The sequence below is a fragment of the Triticum aestivum genome, chromosome 2A (genome assembly GCF_018294505.1).
Source record: "Triticum aestivum cultivar Chinese Spring chromosome 2A, IWGSC CS RefSeq v2.1, whole genome shotgun sequence".
Classification (NCBI taxonomy): domain Eukaryota; kingdom Viridiplantae; phylum Streptophyta; class Magnoliopsida; order Poales; family Poaceae; genus Triticum; species Triticum aestivum.
In genome coordinates this window covers 235,398,173-235,416,526 of record NC_057797.1, presented here as the reverse complement: position 1 = coordinate 235,416,526, position 18,354 = coordinate 235,398,173, and positions in this window count along the sequence as shown.

Below are 18,354 nucleotides of genomic sequence, written 5' to 3'. Positions count from 1 at the left end.
CCTAGTCTTTTACACCCACACATTGGTCTTCTCTTTATAATTGTACCACTAACTTTCTCTCATGCATGCATGCACACACACTACCAGTCGGCATTATCCATCGCACACATGCAATCCTTTTCTTCAGGCCGGTCTCCCACGAAGGCACACACACACACACACATCCCCCTCTCCATCATATCGGGAATTCTTTATCTCTCACGTGAATGCGCAATGATCGATGTTCCTCTATGTGTGCGTGTGTATAGCTAGGTCTTTCATAGTTTTCCGTATAAACCGATCAATCTATATATCTAGTGAGGTCTCACCCTCTTTCCCACGTCCACATCGATCAATCTATACCTCTCTATATAGGATTACATATATAGCTAATACACCCACATTAATTATATATCCAACGCCCCCTCTCATCATCCATGCCTTCTGCTTCATCTCTGAGATGCGCACACAATGGCGAAGACAGGGGGCAGCAAGGCCCCCCCTAACATCACTATATATCGAGGCTAATATGAATGTGATCATTAGACAATTGCTGGTAAAAATGGTTTAAGTTGATGAATTGACCCTCCTTGTAAAGGATTAGCAATGCTTGGCCCCCTAGCTCATGGGACATTTTTCATGGCTCCGCCACTGCGCAACAGCGCATGTTCTCGCCCCCTCTCTCTAAATATCGATCTCGTAGTTGTGCACTCCTTCATAGTCTCCCTCCACTCGGCCCCTCGCACCATCTTCTAGCCCCCCACCAGATTTTTCCACATGTACTATCTAGCAGACTCCATGGTTGAACTTAAGCATAGTGCACAAATCTCAAAACAACAGTGGTTCTCCTTTGTTCTGGAATCTTCCGTATCATAACTGCCCAAACTTTTTTCTAGTTGAATTGCCATTTTTTTTACTTTATGCTTTAAAATGCACAATTCCATGAATCATAAAATAGATTAAGGGCTTCTTTGATTCAAAGGATTCTCAAAGGAATTTAGGAGGATTCTAATCCTTAGGAATTTTTCCTATCTTGGTTGTTTGATTCGTAGGATTGTAAACCATAGGATTTTTTCCATTGCACTAGATTTCATAGGAAACACCCCATCCACTCAAACCTCTTTGAAAAAATTATGCGTTTTTTCTATGCACAATCAAACACTCGTACAACCCTGTAGGATTCAAGACGACATTCCACTCTAATCCCATGTTCTTCCTATTCCCGTGTTTTGGAAATCCTACGAATCAAAGAGGCCCTAGGTTTTTTATAAAAAGTAATTGATTTTGAATGAGATGAACTATAAGATTAAATGAAGGTCTATATCAGGCATATATGACTCAGATCTTACATGCTATAGTGTGGTATTTATTCATAATTTGGTTGCAAAATCTGACGCGTGCAATGCACGTGTACCTTACTAGTACTTCGAGTATGTGCAGAACACAATGGCACGCTACACAGTGTCTCTCTTACAGTTCATGAAGCCATGTGGCACATGTGGAGGCGTTGTCGCGACATCCTTGTGTGGATTGATCACAGTGACGTGCTGTTGGTTCCAGAAGAATGTACTCGTCCTCCCTGAGCCACACTGGAGGTACATGCACGAAGCGAAGATGTGCACACAAGCCACGCACGCACTCATTCCCTCGCACGCACACGCGGGTACACGGGCGGACACAATTTTGTACCAAGATCCACCCCATGTGATAATTTGACGCGTGTAAAGTCCTTCACTTCATTGATGGTCAATTAATACAGTGCATGCAAATTGAGTGGACGTGAGGGCGGAAGAAAGACATTACTACTCCACTGTGCGCATGTGAGTAGTTAAATCATGGGTTGCTAGTAGTAATTCCATTGGTCTCCTTCGTATTTTGTGCCAATTTTTGACAGTAACATAATATTTATGCATCTGAGCAGTGTAGTCTACTTGAAATTTATGTTCCACTAAACTCATTGGGAGCCGTTTCGGGCCTCGAAACCAAAACCCAGCAATTTATCTTTACCTTGTTCCCATCACATTCGAAAGTACTAGGGCTACAATTAAGTGCAAGCCTGCTCACACCTACTAGTACATACCAAACCTGAACATGTTTCCACTATGCAGTTATTAGTACTAGTGCTAGTACTTAGGTTATAAAAAGGGGAGCTACCTAACCAAAAATTACTCTACCTTTCCTCCTCATAAGTGCTTCTTCTTCGTCCATCCTTGACATGTCTGGTGCGCAGAGCTCTAGGTCGAGAACTACTCATAACAAGGGAGCAGCAACCAAGGTTGCGGAAAAAAAGAGGGCTCGCCGCCACGCAGAGACCTCGAAAGATCTCTCATGGGCTGGCGATGGCTCCCTGGAGCGCCCTAGCTGTGGAGACGAACATGCCGAGCTGGCGGCGCTGGAGTCGTTATCCCTCGACGGCATGCCCGATCAGCTAAATAAGCACCTCGATAAGCAGAAGGAGTTCATCCATGGCTTGGTGGAGCTGCTGAAGGAGAGCCTCGACAACATGCCCGCTAAGCTCAATAAGCAGGGGGAGTTGACCACCGGTTTGGTGATGCTGCTGAAGAAGAGCATTGCCTCGGAGAAGAAGGTGACCTACAAAATCCTACAACTTCAGGAGGACAAGGAGAAGCTCTGCCATGAGCTCGACCTGCTGAAGGAGAAGAACGCGGGCTGGAAGAAGCTGCATGAGAGTAGTAGTTCCTCGATGAAGATGTTGCAGGCCCTCGTCATGGAACAGAAGGAGGAGTTGGCGAAGCTCCGCATCGAGCACCCGACTGCTCTCAAGGTACGTAATGTGGCCATGGAACAGATGATGAAGGCTCGCGTCAAGAAATTCTGCGTCATGGACAGAATGAAGAAGATGGCGGAGGAGATGCGCAAGGAGATGGAGGTCGTGGAGGCGATGAATAAGCAGTTACGACTCCGCAGCGAATTAGATCATTTGGGGTGATAATCTTCCTTCTTCTTTTGCTCCTGTGTTTCTTCTTTTGCTTCGGGTGTTTTGCCGCACGTGTCACGTTCTCTGCGAGGCATGAATAGAACAATGCTAACAATGAGATGACTAGCCAATTAGATCATTTTTATTGCCCTATGGCACTGGGCTGCCGTGTTTCGTGCTCCTCCATCGTACTAGTACTACTCTAGTGGAAAACTTGAGTATACCGCATGGTTATTTTCTCCTCCTCAGGTCGTCGACACATTTATATGAGCAGTCAAATCACAAGGCCCCGCCTTCCAGCAGTAGTGAGCCGTCAAATCACAAAGGCCCTCACCTGTCGTGAAAAGGACCAAGCTAGACTACCCCGCCCTCTAGCCTTTTAAAAAATTTATACATTTGTACAGTAGTAGTATCGATGGATTGCGCCATGGAGCAAAACTAACAAGATGGAATCAAAGAAAAAAGGTGGTACATATAGAGAGCGCTGGTCTCCAAATTATGCATATACTATATGACACTACCCACTATGAAGGTACTAGTAACATAGACTAGTAACTAGTCTATGTTACTCTCCACTATGACCAGCCAAAGTCGAGGCATGGATACCAACGAGGGCTTGGTTGTGTCTATACTTGGACAACTCACCTGACTACATGCACACCAGGCAGACGAAGCTCGTGTCGTGTTGGTGTCGTGTGCACCTGCACATTAACCAAAACCCCGCGCCTTCATCTTAGCCTCCGCATTTTAAACTTCTCAATCTCAAGGCCAAGGAGCAACGTGAAACCTATGATAGAGCCAATCGGATGGTTGAGAACACTACAATTTGTAGCTACAGATGCGTGTGTGAGAGAGGACGAGTGCTTGCGTGCACCTCTTCTCAGAGTACAAGTGTATGTGGGTGGCATCGACCTAGGGAGCAGTGATGGTGCGTGTGAGAAGTCCTGAGAGATAGGTGTAATGCGTCTGAAAAAAAGACTAGTCTATAGCTCGCCACGAGGCTATTCCTGTCGAACGCCAAGCATAAGATATGTATCCGACGGTGCCAGTTTTTGCACGTACACAACAATAGAAAAAGAACTAGTACCATGGCATATGCTATACCATGACCGAGAAAACGTGCCAACGTTACGCCATCCGGGAATAGTGCCGCACTTAAAAACTAGAACCGTCAATAAATTTTGAGCACGTCTCGTCACATTTCAAATTACTACTACTACCACGCTATATTTAATTGCAAACCTGTTCACACCGATCACAACCTAAACGGTTTCCCACTTAGGAATTAGTAGTACTCGGTTATAAATACTACTATGCTTAGATGACTGCACATTCCTCCTCAACTCCTCATCCACAAAAAACAATCAAGTCAATCAAGCCATAGCCAGCGTGAGTTCTGGGTCGAGAGATTTCCACCAGGGAGAGGTTAGCATGGAAGAGGAAGCACGAGAGATGTCCCGCCTCTCCATGAAAGCAGCCGACATGTATAGTCGCGCAGCGGTAGCATCATAGAGGTCCCGCCGCGCCGCCGAAGCAGCACGGAGGTCCCGCCACGCCGTCGATGTAGCAGACTGGTCCGGCCACACCGCGAAAGCAGCAAAGATGTCCGCCACGCCGCCGAAGCAGCACGGAGGTCCCGCCGTGCCGCGGCGGCCTGGGAAAATTTCTCGCAGGCAGGCGAGGACTCTTACAGGCGCATGCATGGGATGGTCCATAGCTAGATGGATCAGATCTCTGGTTGGGCGAGGTTGCAGGACGAGGCTACCGGCGTCATCCAGCAACTAGGGGAGGGCAATGCGAAGCTCCGGGGCGAGCGCGAACTGCTGAGCGTGACCGGCGTCATCATCAAGAAACTTATGGATGAGAATGCCATGCTCTGCATCGAGCGCAACAGGCTGTTGGAGGAATCCATGGATGCTGCCAAGCAGCGTATTAAGGACATGAAACTGATGAAAGAGATCATCACCCACCGTGAGAACTAGTCTCCACGACCTGCAGCACATAAAGAAAGTAGAGATCAGCGATCCAGATCGTTGTATGCGTCTTCCTTCTTCTTTTGCCCTTGTGTATTTTGGGCGTAGCCACATGTGGCTTTTTTAATTATCTTCCTAATTATGTAAGACAATTATTATCCACTCTCGTCGTCCTTATATATATTCATCATTCTTGCTATAAGTCACAGTAGATGCTATATAGGTCCATCGGATCTTACATCATGATCCGTGCAAAATTTTCTTTTCAGATTTTCTTTTTTCTATCTCAAAACTCAGTCGAGTGAGACATTTCCATGCCATTAGACAGAGGCTCGAGCACCATTAATGGAGACCTTGGGAGAGCGGTGGACGACAGATGGACGTCAAAGGGCTCGCACACATCCTGTACTCAAATAGCTACCCTGCACGGCGCCTCCTAGCTAATAAAAAATGGGGACGCGTGGCGGCACATAAATGGTAAATAGAACGCCCATAGTTTCAATAATACTTGTGTTTCCGATTGTAACGTGACATCACTTGTTCCAAAATGACTTTGTTGATTGTTAATGTGTGCGCCTTCGCAAATCGGACAGCAAAATTACCACAGCATGTTGGTGCCATGTCATGACAGCAAGCCAAGTTTCATGATTTACATGCTGGTTTCGGATTTACAGGAATTAAAAAACCAAGTTTCTCAATGTTTCCGGCCGAGCCATGACGCCCAGATGTTTGAATTTCATTCCCATTTCTGGCATGGGACCTAGAAATTTACCCGAGGACACACATGTGATTTTTCAACCAGCTTTGGTGCACTGGAGCATGTGCTTATATTTAAAATTTGAATTATGCACACAAAGGTGACACGTTCCCTCTTAGAACCACGGCCCTTCTTGAGAGAAGCTCCGGTTTGCAAGAAACTTATACCAAAACTTGTTCCTATTCTACAATTTTTTTACCACAGCATGGTAGTACCATGACATGACACCATGCCAAGTTTCATGATTTTCAGGCATGTTTTGGATTTACAAGAATTTTAAAACCAAGATTCTCAATGTTCTCGGCCGAACCACGATGCCTAGATGTTTGAATTTCATTCCCATTTCTTCCATGGGACCTAGAAATTCACCCAAGGACACACATGTGATTTTTCAATCAACTTTCGTGAACGGGAGCATGTGCTTGTAGTTCAAATTTGAATTGTGCACATTAAATGACCAGAAACTCAATTAATGTATAAAAAGGTCAAACGAACCCGGAAGAATTACAAAATTTAACAGGGCACTCATATAGTTCTATGTTGCCTCTGTAAAGAAAATCTGGGGGGAGGCAGCGTATATTGTTTCGCACACAAAAGTATAAAGAAATAAAGAAATTAGCATACCTATTTAATTCTTGGGTTCTTATTATTTATGCCACTTGTTGTGTATCAGTACTCAGTTTTGCCATTAGAAGTTACAACTACTCAAAAAATGCCATCGATCCGTGAGATGCCTGCTCAAAATGCAATTAGATATCTAAAAAATGCCATCGTTAAGTTAGATGTTCGCTCAGAAATGCCATTAGACATTGTTATTTTCACGTCAAACCCGTTGACCATGTTACATGAAAAAAATAAGCCGATTCTCACAATGATAAGTTAATGGTGTCCAGCACAACACACCCCTCAAATAAAACTAAGCACCCTGGAATTCTTTGACAAAACTAAGCACCCTGAAATTCTTTGACAACTAAACTGCTGGCTATATGATGTTGGCCATATATATTGTACATATATAATGTGAAGAAACGAGTGGTAGTACTATACCAACTAAAAGATGAAATGTACGAAATATAACGAGAAGAAACATAACATAGTTCTTCTGGGGGCTCAGCACAACACACCCCTCAAATAAAACTAAGCACACCTGAAATTAAACTAAGCAACTAATCCAGTAGACACTGCATTAGAACCACCATGAGCAACGGCACTGCCACCTTACTCAGACTCCTCATCCACGTCCTCGACTTCGTCCTTGTTCCTCTTCCTCTTGGCCGATACTTCTTTGCTTGAACCGCACACCTGGCTCTTGCTCTTCATACAACCCTTGTAGATATTGAAACAAAGGTAGCCATCCATTGCAGCATAGTGGATGTGGTCTATATCTAGTACATTCCACTCCCATGCATGATGAAACTTGAACGGAGGTTTCTTCAGTGTACTGTACGAAGGATGAACCATGGCTCCTGCCAGGGTCAGCACTGAAGGCTGATCACGAGAGGGCACCAGCCCTGTCTTCTGGAGGTCAAAGGGGTTGCCTACAATGAGGCCTATCCGATCCAGGAAATCCCTGTCGTTCCTAAAGTCTACAGCAATGAATTTGACTTAGGCGTCCTTGAGGAAATTCTTAAAATCCTGGCACTCAATGTCGGCAAGGCATATGTGGTAGACCAAGCATAAGTCATGCACGCAAACCTAGGTCATGGTGGGCTTCTTCTTCTCTGCCTCCTTTAGATGCTTCTCGCTTCCCAGGACTGTGGTGTACTAAACATCTAGCTGAGCAACCCACTCATCATTTGAGTTTTTGAACATGCGTTTGAAGCGAGCAAGGCATTCTTTGACCTTTGCAGAATAACAGGTGTAGATGATGTAGAACTCATCGCCAGTGATGGTTCTAACCTTGTACTCACCGCCGATCATGGAGATTTGGGACGCCATGGATTTGGGACGAGGGTTAGGATTAGTGGAACTACCATAATGTGAAAGGACGGGACGACTAGGAGCGGTTTATCGATTGTAAAAATGTCGAGTGGGGGGGTGCATGCGAATGGCAGGGTAGTGGCTTGCCTGGTGGATAAATGGACTCATGCACAGTACTATGGGGGCCCAATTAGATGTCATGTCTACTCGACACCCAATTAAATGGCTTTCGATGTCATGTAAAGTGTCGGGAAAATTACAGGTGATACAAAGCTTTCCATTCTACCATGATACGGGCTTCCGAGAGCCGTTGGATCTAAGATCGAATGGTTGTATGGGGTGATTCTAGACCTATGGGTAAATATCCTATCCTGGAGGGTTATTTTGCAAATTTTTAGCAACTTAGCATGCGACCGTTCGATCTTAGATCCAAGGGCTGCCAGCAGCCCGTATCATGGTCGTGCCTACCACGACCGTCGCCTCGCTCGCGCGGTCGCGCCCTTGGAGATTTAACATGATGCGTTAGTGTCGGTTTTCTGGGAACGGGGGTCCCCAGAATTCCTGCCTACGGCCTACAGCATGGCTTTGCTAGCAGGCCTGTACGGCCCATCTTCATCAACAAGGTATTCAAGACCCTCGCGAGGGGCCAAGCCTCACGAGGCGGACGACGCAAGACCCCCTCAGGAGCGGCCTCACCAGGCTGGCTCATGAGGGGCGGAGAGATCAAGGCACGACAAACATCACCAGGTTCTCGTGACGTGAGCCATGACGATCGTGACCAGGTGGGCGGTAGCGCGCGCAATGTCCTTGTTTCCTCTTTTGTGCTAAGGGGGCAAGGCAGGTGCAGAGTACCGAGGCATCAAACAAAGGTTTCCATATCGGTGCAATGAGACCAGGACCAGCAGGACGACAAGACGGAGGTCACCGTGGAGCCCAAGACGGCATCACCACCAGAGCCTTTTGCAGGCGAAGACCACTTTTGTCAGGATAAGCTGTACTGGCTATCCCCTTTCAAATTGGCTGTTGTTGTCTCCCTTCCCGCTCAATATTTGTGGCAGAGGACCAGGGCCTCTATAAATAGGACTAGCCACCACCATATCTAGGGGGGTGAGATAGAAAAGAGAGGAAGAGATACCTCATCTTAGACTAGAACTAGTTCATCCCCACAATCACAACCACCAAGCACAAGAACACCTCAACCTCAGGAGGCTGTTCTTCCCTTTGTACTGTTCATCATCAGCCCAGAGGCAATCCACCACCACCACACTGGAGTAGGGTATTACACCACAACGGTGGCCCGAACCAGTATAAATCTTGTGTCCTTTGTGTTGCGAGTTCATCGAGTTAGTCCGCAAGATCTTAGCAAAACTAGGACGTGGATTGGTAGGGGGAGATCTTCGCGTGCACCCCAGTGTTCGAACCTTAAGGGTTTTGTTGGAACCCTATGCGCAGGGCCGGGCTCTGCCGACGTAGAACATTAACCTATCCTCGCATATCCTTCCTATAGGCTATTTGCGCGTCAAGGGGGACTCCTGAGCATCGCGACTCAGGAGCCTAACTGGTCATGTAGCCCCTCACTCCTTGGTCTGTCCTGGTTTCCGGTCGGCCCAATGGCGGTTGAGGTATGCGTGGGGCCGGGCTCTGCCGACGCAGAACACAAAGCAAATAGGAAGAAAATCGCAAAATCTCAAAGCAAATATTACAAGACATATTGTTCTCACAATATCAAACGCCATTTTAACGCCTCCACGAGGCAAGGTGCATGTTGCGGGAATAAAACAGAAAAGCAGTCGCAGGTCACCCATGAAAACCGCCGACACCTGCAAGAGGTGCCCCCTCCTGAGCAGTGTCGCCTTCACCTGCGTCACCGGTCAAGGGCATGGGGCGAAGGCGTCGAACTTCTTCAGCAGGGCCTCCACTTGACCCTTCACGGCTGCGGTGGCAGCCGCATAGTGTTCATTAGCTACAGGCTCCAGCAGCTCGTCAAGACGAGGTTTGGGGTCACGAAGGTGCACGTGGCTGAAGACCCACGTCAGCGCGGCTGAGGAAAGGACGCGAGCCTCTGCCTCCGCCATGGGATTGATGCCCTCCACGACATCCTCGAGCGCCTTCACCAAGAAGGGAAGGTAGCTGAGTAGGGCCATCCTCGTCGGTGGCCCTTCTCGTACGGTAACTTCAGTGCCATGCGGGACCTCTCCTCAAGGAGTGAGAAGGCCACGCGGTCTTCAGCCAGGACCTTCGCCTTGGCATCAAGATCGGCCTCCTTTGCCCTCGCCTTCCGCTCCAACTCCTCCAGCCGGCTGCGCTCCACGGCCTGCACCTTCGCCAGCTCCCCCAGCTTGGCCTTGCGGCCCTTGACGGCGTCCTCCCAAGCCCTCATCTCCTCCTCCTTCGCCTAGCGGCCACATGCTTCTTCTGGATGCTGGTCGCGCAGGCCCTTCAGCTTGTCCTCCAGCTCTCGGCAGCGGCCGCAGGTGGCCTCAGCGTCCTTTAGTGCCGCCTCGCGATTGGCCGCAGCTTTGGCGGCAGCCTGCTTCTCCTTCTCGGAGGCTGCCGCGGCCTGGCTCAGTGACGCTCGAACCACCGAATCGGAGTGAAGCCAGCCAGAGGCCAGCTCCAGGCGCCCAACCACCAGGCGCCCGATCACCAGGTGCGGGTCCGCGCCCTGGAGATCTTCATGCAGCTAGGCCATCTCCGAAAGGGCGCGCTCCAAGATGGCAGAGGAAGCAAAAGAACCTGGGGCCAGGGGTGCGGCAGGAGAAGGGGGCGACGTTGTCACCAGAGCCTGGGAGATCAAGGGCTCCTGTGCCTTCGGGGCCTGATCAGCCAGGACGGACACCGGCACCTCCTAAGCGAGCGGCACTTCGGGGGCTGACTCCTCCCGAGGATGCTCCACCGAGCCTCGCGAGGATGACCGGGCTGGAGAAGCACAAGCACCATCCCCACATTTGCTCATGGAGAGGGGTGCAGTCGCAGGAGTTGACACGGACTCAAGCGGCACCACCTCGCTCTCCCTACTCCTCTTCGCCGCAGACGACAGCCTGGTTGCACAACAAGGAAAGAGAGTCGGAAACGAGCATCAACAACAGGAACAAGGCGAGACGGGGCACTTACTGGTCCACAACAACGTAGTCCACCTTCCGCTTGGTGAGCTTGAAGCCTGAGAGCATCGCGACTCGAGGCGCGGGCGCACCAGCCCAGAAGCTAAAGCGGGAGCAGCGGTTGAGCCGGAAGTAGCTCTAGCCGACATTGGAGCAACAACAGAATCTCGGGAGATCAGCGCCGACCTGCTCCTCGTCGGGATCATGACCAGTTCCTCCTTCTCCTAGGGAGCGTCGGCCTCATCATCGTCGGGAAAGGCGCGGAGGATGTCAGCCTTACTCAGGGGGGTCTCCCCCGTCCCTTCGGGGGTCACCTTCGAGTCTTCTTCCTCCTCTTCTTCCCCCCACGGGACTCACCAGAAGACAGCTCCACCGGGGTCGGCGTCGCAGGGGCCCCAGTGAGCACCAGCGGCACCAGTCCACGCCCGTCAAAGGTCGGTTTGGAGGCCACGATCAGCGCCCCGTCTTTGTGGCGGAACAAGGGGGTAAAGACATTCGGCAGATACTCCTGATTGTCCCCAACCAGGAGGCGGAGAGCTGTGGTCAACTCCTCGTCGGACAAGGCCTCCGAGCTCAAGCGAACCTTGTCCTCTTCATACCCAAGTTCCCACAAGGGGTGCGCGTGGGCTTGAAGCGGGGCCACGCGCAGCGCCAGGAATTCCCTCAGGAGCATGGCCCCTGTAATGTTCGCCGCCTTCGTGTTCCCGGGCTTCAGGTCGGACTTCATCTGCTCCAGCACCAATGTTGCCCGCTCGTCGGTGAGCTTTGCGCAGGACCACCCCTTGTCGGACTGGGGCCTCTCCGTCGGCAGTGCCAAGCGTGGATGGACGCACTTGGTGCCCATCATGACCCATTTGGCCCTGAGGTTGTCGGCCTTCTTCCTGGTGTTTGAGATCGAGTTGGCCTTGCTGGCCGTGATGAAATTGGCGCACCCGGAGATATGACCCTCGCTGGCACGGAGGAAGAAAAGTGGCGCAGCAGAGCCACGGACGCCATCACGCCCAGATACGCCTCACAATAGTAGGCGAAGATGGACAAGAGAAGGATGGAGTTGGGATGGAGATGCAGCGCTTGCAGTCCGAAGTGATCAAGGACCTCGTAAAAGAAGTTGGAGAAGGGGGGAACCATCCCGGCGGCGATGTTGCTCATGAAGAAGGGGTAGAAGGTGCTTCCCTTAGGCTCAGGCACGTCGGAGCCGGCCCGGAGTCTAGTCTTCCCCTTCTCATTGCTTTCCCCTGCCGTCAGCAAGCGCATGGCGGCGAGGTTCTTCTCTGAAACATTGGGCGCATCGAGGGCCGGCTCATACCAAGCCGGTGATGAGGCGGGCTTGACCCTCCGGGGCGCCATTGGTCGCTAATGCAGGAAAGGATGGGAGCAGATATGAAGATTTCGGAAGCGGGGAGCAAGAAAGGGGATCTGAGCAAGGCGAAGGGAAACAGTGAAGGCGAGCGCTGTCTACGCCAGCCTTTTGACAGTCGGGCAGTTGCCGAGGCAGCATGGGGAAGTGGAGACGCCCACGTCCAATCAACCGCCATGCGTCGACCAAGGCCGCAGGCTATTGGGGCCCGTGGCGCTCCGCACTTGACCTATGGCTTCGCCTCGAAGCCAAGCCCAAGCACGCCTTGGGCTCGAGGGCTACTTTCGGCGTTCTAGGAATGGGGGTCCCCAGACTTGCCTGCCTGCAGCCCACGGCGTGGCTTTGCTAGTAGTCCTATAGGGCCCATCTTCATCAGCAAGGTATTCAAGACCCTCGCGAGGGGCCAAGCCTCGCGAGGCGGATGACGCAAGACCTCCTCAGGAGTGGCCTCACCAGGCTGGCTCGTGAGGGGCGGAGAGATCAAGGCATGGCAAACCTCGCGAGGTTCTCGTGACGTGAGCCATGACGATCGAGACCACGCGGGAGCCAGTGCGCAGTGTCCTTGTTTTCTCTTTGGTGCTAAGGGGGAAAGCGCAGGCGCGGAGTACCGAGGCATCAAGCAAAGGTTTCCATATAGGTGGAACGAGACCAAGACCAGCAGGACGGCAAGACGGAGGTCGCCGTGGAGCCCAAGACGGCGTCACCACCAGAGCCTTTTGCAGGCGAAGACCACTTTTGTCAGGATATGTTGTACTAGCTGTCCCCTTTAAAATTGGCCGTTGTTGGCTCCCTTCCCACTCAATATTTGGGGAGAGGACCAGGGCCTCTATAAATTGGACTAGCCACCACCATAGCTAGGGGGTGAGATAGAAGAGAGAGGAAGAGAGACCTCATCTTAGACTAGAATTAGTTCATCCCCACAATCACATCCACCAAGCACAAGAACACCTCAACCTCAGGAGGCTGTTCTTCCCTTTGTACTGTTCATCATCAGCCCTAGAGGCAATCCACCACCACCACACAGGAGTAGGGTATTACACCACAACGGTGGCCTGAACCTGTATAAATCTTGTGTCCTTTGTGTTACGAGTTCGTCGAGTTAGTCCGCAAGATCTTATCCAAACTAGGACGTGGATCGGTAGGGGGAGATCTTTGCGCACAACCCAGTGTTCGAACCTTAAGGGTTTTGTCGGAACCCGTGATCTAACAGTTAGGCTATCTGATGTTGGCATGTCATATTAACATAGTCATCACTTAGTCACTCATACAACATGGTTAGCTATAAGGTTGGCTATAATAGTATTTTTTTTGTTTATTTCTCTCCATCTCTTTCTTCGTAGTATTTATTGCATTTTCCAAGGAGTGACCTCTTCTAATGAAATGGTGCTTAGATGAGGTGCTATGGGCATTAAATGTCTTAGCAACTCAAGTCCCCAATGCATAGGTGCTTAGTTTTTTTTGCTAAGTTTGCTTCATCTAGGTACACGTGCTTATCATCGTTTCTTCCTGGGGTCACCAAACTAGTCTCTCTCTTCTTAATTAACTTGCCACATCAGACTTTATGCCTATGTGGCAGGCTTAGCACATGTAGGATCAAGTACAATAGTGGGCTATAAGCCCGCTTTACATGGCATTTTTGCATATCTGGAGGAAAGAGGCAAGGAAAAAGTGGAGGAGTGGGCTCTCAAGCAAGAGCCGGCCTCTACATGGTGGAGCATCGGGAGAGGCACCTGTATGGAGGTGGTCAGGAATCGGGAGACTCACGCCGGTCGTAGCGCCGCAGTTAAAATGATAATGGCAAGTCAAATCACCGGGCCCCACCTGTCCAGCAGTAACTCACTATCAAATCACACAACCCTATGTTTGCAGCAACCTACTCCATCATCTTCTCGTGTCTTTGTCGAACCGACTAGGCGGAACTGCCCCGCCTACCATGCGGGAAAAGCACCGCCCTCGAATTTTAAATAGTATAGTATACTAATTTTGTATCCATGGATTGCACCATGGAGCAAAGCCTCAAGAAAACAACGGTACACATGTATGGAGTATACAGCACGCCCGTCGCGTTCGCGTCGCACCCCAGACGGTCGGTCAGTCTGGCATGCCACTCTCCAAATGGAACGCATGTCATATTGCATTTGCACACACATGTGGGACCGCAATTGAGAACCAACCATAGGCACACTCCCCGGCCCCGCAAGTCAGGTGAGTTAATAGAAGAGAGAGACGAGTGATAGTACTACTAGAGAAGCGTTGTAGGAGTACATGCCTTGGTACTTGGACGATCCCTGCAAGACACGGAAGATCAGTTCATCCATGCATGTGACCAGACACCAGCAGACATGCCTGGATCGGCTATCATCTACATATCGTGCAGGCTGTGTTGTAAATGGCTGTAGTTCTGGTGAGAAATCTAAAATAAGGTTTCTTGTCATCTCGCAAAATTAGGTGTCATGTGCTTCGGATCAATGCGAGGGTTAAACAGCGACAACTGAGTTGGGCTAGCCATTGGGGGAACATGCACGAAGACTACTCGGCTGCCATCTAGGTCAAGCCGGCTATGTTAATTAGGACATCTATCGACGGACCCCTTTTCTATGAGTTTATCTTTAATTTGAGCTTTGATCCTCGTCTAGTTTGTCCGTCGAGATTCATCTTGTCTCCTTTGGGCAGTGAGGTTATGATTTCTTGTCATGTGGCATTTTTTCATGCTATATGTTATAATCCGGTGCTTCAGGTCAAAATGACGACAACTGCGCCTCCGGGGCACGTGCATGAAGACTTCTCGACAGTCATTGCCGAGGTCAAGCCGGCTCCTGCCGGTAGACAAAAGAAAACTAGTACTCCACTATATAGGCAGGAGCCTCCGCACTTGCTTGCTAGTGTTGCTCTCTTCACATTGTCTCGTCCTCTCCAGATCTAAACACGACATCGGTGGCCACACTCTCTCTCTACTCGCCGCTGGTCATAGATCCAGCCGGATCATCTCCGTCGAGGAAGGTGAGAAGATGCAACGTTCACGCGGTCGTCCTCGGCGACGACTCTTACCCACTGTCGGTGCATCCCGATCAGCGTGCATTGCTGTTCTCTCCCAAGCATCGCTGGCAAGGGAGGCCCTCCCACCCCTTCTTCCTTGCTGCCGTAGTGTGGGCAAATCCGGCCTCCCGCTGCCCACCTAGCAACATCCCGGCGACCCTCAGGTATAACTTCCTTTGAAATCGGCCTTGCTCTACTTCCCGAGCTCCTGACGTCGCTGCATTTGTATCTTTTACTATTTCTCAGGCTCCCTCGTAGATAGGATCGATCGGCTATTCGAAAACCACCTAATTTTTTACTATTAAGAGGTAAAACTAGTTCATGCACTCGAATCTAGTAGTACTTGGTTCAAACAAAGAAGAAAGGGGGTGGGGGTGGGGGAAGATTTGTTACCTGAATCTAGGACTTGGTCGAAAGAGGAAATAATGGGGGCAAAAAGTAGCAGAGACTGGCTATCCAACTGGTCTCTAGGTCTAATAGGGAAATAAAGGGAACACAGTACAAACTCAATATAAACCCGATCTATTGGTTGAAAAAGGAAAGAAAGTGGGGACTGGGGGACAAGTCAACAGAGTAAGTCCAGCACTAGATTTGCTAGCCTCACATAGTATAAGGTGGCTATATACCGAACAAAAATGGGACCAACCCAGATATCCTCTTCTGATGTTTGTTGCCCCGAGCCGCTCTTATGTAATGCCACTGGTAAAATGTAGCAGTCGCACTATTAAAAGTAAGGACACGTTGAACCAATGTTGTTTTCAATGTAATGCCTCCAGTAATATGAATCAATGGCACTTTTTTCATGTCTACTAAATTTCCCATTAAGATAAGTTGCTTCTTTTCGTTAGAGATGCAACTATCCTGGTCCGCCTACTCTCACGTGCCCAAATACCGACTCTGTAGCAGCTGTTAATGTAATGTTGCTGGTAAAATGAAGCAATGGCACCATTAAAGTAACGCCATATTTAACGGTTGTCGTAGTTAATCCTAATGCCCACACTAATATCTAGCAATTCTGCTAGAAATTGTTAATGTCCCTGTACGATTGGCATTCAGATAAGGAACATGCTTTTTTCATTTGATGCATGTTTCATCACTTGTTAGTCACCCTCCTTTCCACCTTTTTTGTGCAAACAGAGATATACATTTCATGCTCTGCACAAATGATATCCAAATTATAGTTGAACATTCCAGGAGCTTCACGACCAACCTTGATGTTGCTCAATTTTATTGCAACTAATGAAGAATAAGCTATGTGGGTTTCGTTTTCTGATGGAAATGGAACCGGGGCTGGAGCCCTTTTCTTGAAAAAAAAGAAGTTGCTAGCTCATGGGTGTCGGTGTCAAAACCGGCGGATCTCGGGTAGGGGTCCCGAACTGTGCGTCTAAGATAGATGGTAACAGGAGGCAGGGGACACGATGTTTACCCAGGTTTGGGCTCTCTTGATGGAGGTAATACCCTACGTCATGCTTGGTTGTTCTTGATGATATGAGTATTACAAGAGTTGATCTACCACGAGATCAAAGAGGCTAAACCCTAGAAGCTAGCCTATGGTATGATTGTATGTTGTCCTATGGACTAAAACCCTCTAGTTTATATAGAAACCGGAGGGGGCTAGGGTTACACAAGGTCGATTACAAAGGAGGAGATATACATATCCGTATTGCCTAGCTTGCCTTCCACGCCAAGTAAAGTCCCATCCGGACATGAGACGAAGTCTTCAATCTTGTATCTTCATAGTCCAACAGTCCGACCAAAGGATATAATCCGGCTGTCCGGAGACCCCTTAATCCAGGACTCCCTCAATGGGACATTTCTTCATTTTAGGTGAACTGCACCAAAAGGTCCCATGAATTGAATCATCCATGTTAGTGACTGGTGTCATCCCTTCTATGATGGCGTTGACTGCAGATATTGTTCCCATCACGAGTTATGTTCCTTTTTGGTCCGACCGTTTGCCAAAGCTGATGCATGTTGATCCTGCTCTTGTGCTACTATTTTGGCACTGCCATGATAAAGCAGTAATGTTATTATTTTGCACCTTAATCTAGTGGTACTATTAATTTGAGGCAATGTTTTGGCACCGCTAGTGCCACTGTTTTTTTATATATCGAAAGAGGGGGTTCCCTCCGATTTCATTAAAGAAACCCAAGCATAGAGAACCATTATCTGACAACATCTCAGTGTAAACGGGCAATTGTGCAACTATTACTAGAACGGACTGAGTACTAGCAGGAGACAAGTTCGCCACATAAGCTAGGTAGGTAGGGGGACGCAGCACCAGCTCGACCAAGTTTGGATTACAACCCAAATGCTACAACAGAAACATCAGCGGGAAGATAGGGACTGAAAGAGCCAGCTTCAACATCCCAGTCTAAGCACCCCCAGCCTTCATCCTTGCAACGCACGGTACACCTCGTTTGCCACCTGCTCGGCCCTAGTGTCACTGATAAAATGAAGTAATAATACAATTAAAATAGAGTGAGTGTCCTCTCTATCATTTCATTTCCAATGTAGATAAAGAAAGTGCTTCTCTTTGTTAATGCATTTTCATCAACTAGTTGCATTGTTAATGTTTAAGCTTTTCTGCAAACTGGGGTGCTTAATTTTAGTTGATCTGCACAAAAATAGAGATTTGAATGTCTCAAAGCCCCTCCTTGTACTACCGCTGTACACTGATGTTCATCACTGGCAGAAGGTGTATCGGGGAGACTTGGGATGATTTCCAGTATGAGGCGTGGCGTACCGTATGAGGCGTCGCAGGGCCCATCTCGCCCTCGTAGCATGGCATACCATGATACTATCGCAATATTTTCTTCTATTCATTTTGTGTGTTTCATCAACTAGTGCCACTATAATGTAATCACGCTTTTTCATTATCTGTGCAAACATAGTTATTCAGCTGCATTTTGGTGGAACTGCACAAATGTACGGATGGAACCGGCATATATGTAGAGTGCGAGGTGTGCCAAGTAAAAATTACCGACACCAACCATGCTCCATGCACGCATTGGCATCCACTACCACCAGTGGGATGTGTGGCGCTCTCTGTGGACGGATCTTTCTCGGCAGCAAATCCTCTAACCAAATACCAGTAGCTTATATTGGCAGTTTTCTAGGGAGTACTCTTTTCTGAAAAAAGCACCAATCTATTTTTCTTTATTTGTACACAGTGTCACAACTTTGACCCAAAGGTCCAGAGCTATTTAAGGGTTATTGGCGTAGTACTCGGAGACTGATTGTAAGCATGATTTTCATTAGCTGTCACACTGATTGTAAGCATGAGTAGGTGG